At 44.6% G+C, this 896-nt stretch overlaps 1 non-coding gene across 1 annotated transcript; it reads right to left on the bottom strand.

The window, feature by feature from the left end:
• Nucleotides 1-503: 503 nt before the first annotated feature.
• On the bottom strand, nucleotides 504-576 carry Trnan-guu. Its single transcript has one exon. It is a non-coding gene; the product is annotated as a tRNA-Asn (tRNA).
• Nucleotides 577-896: the final 320 nt, after the last annotated feature.

Below are 896 nucleotides of genomic sequence, written 5' to 3'. Positions count from 1 at the left end.
AGGGAGGGATGGGGATGGGGAGTGCTGGGCCACTGGGCCAAGTATTAGGACAACAAGGAACATGAGTGGGGAGGACAGGGTGGTGGGGAAAGGACCTGCAGGAGCAAATGGGCCTGGAATTGAGATGTAAGAAGAAGGAAGGTGGTGGGAAACACAGAAGGGCCAGGTGAATATCAGAGAGGACTGTAGTGGGTAGCCATTCCAGCTTTGGCCTGGAAGTTCCAACCCCCATTGAGGCTTCGGTAACTATCATGCCTACAAGGCAGGGCCAAGGGAGGGCCCTGAAGACCCAAGATAGAGATGTGCCGAGCTCTCTTGCTGCTGGGAACCGGACGCTAGAGGTAGACCGTAGACTGACAGAGCTCTCCAGAGAACACCGCCAGACTATGCTGTATCTTTCCCAGAACCCTCAATCTACCTATCCCTTCATTTGTAAGTTACACTATTAAATAAATCTCCTTTTAACTACATGGAGTGGCCTTAATTATTTTACCAATATCTGGCGCCCAACATGGGGCATGAACCCATGACCCTGAGATTAACAGTCTCATGTTCTACCGACTAAGCTAGCTGGGATTCACTTTGGAGAGTTAGTGTTCTATCAATTAAATATTCATATTTATTATCAATAAAATCAATTTTGGGTACAAGCCTGTTTTGTAAATCCTGATTAGCAGATTCCAAAGAAAGAATCTTTTTCTGTAAGCCTTCATTGCTATCTTTTAAAGCCTGTATCAGTGCCAATAATGACTCATCTTTGTTCTTGTTATTAAACCAGTGTTTGAACACTGTGTGAACTATTACAATGAATGCCAAAATGGTACAGGCCAGATATGCCTTAGGAAGGGTGTATATTTCCAGGAAGATGTCATTCATCATACAGGCAAAAAGGTTTT

The sequence above is a fragment of the Peromyscus leucopus genome, chromosome 8a (assembly GCF_004664715.2).
Source record: "Peromyscus leucopus breed LL Stock chromosome 8a, UCI_PerLeu_2.1, whole genome shotgun sequence".
NCBI classification, from domain to species: Eukaryota; Metazoa; Chordata; class Mammalia; order Rodentia; family Cricetidae; genus Peromyscus; species Peromyscus leucopus.
Note: the sequence above shows the minus strand (reverse complement) of the source record. Positions and strands in the feature narration are given on the sequence as shown.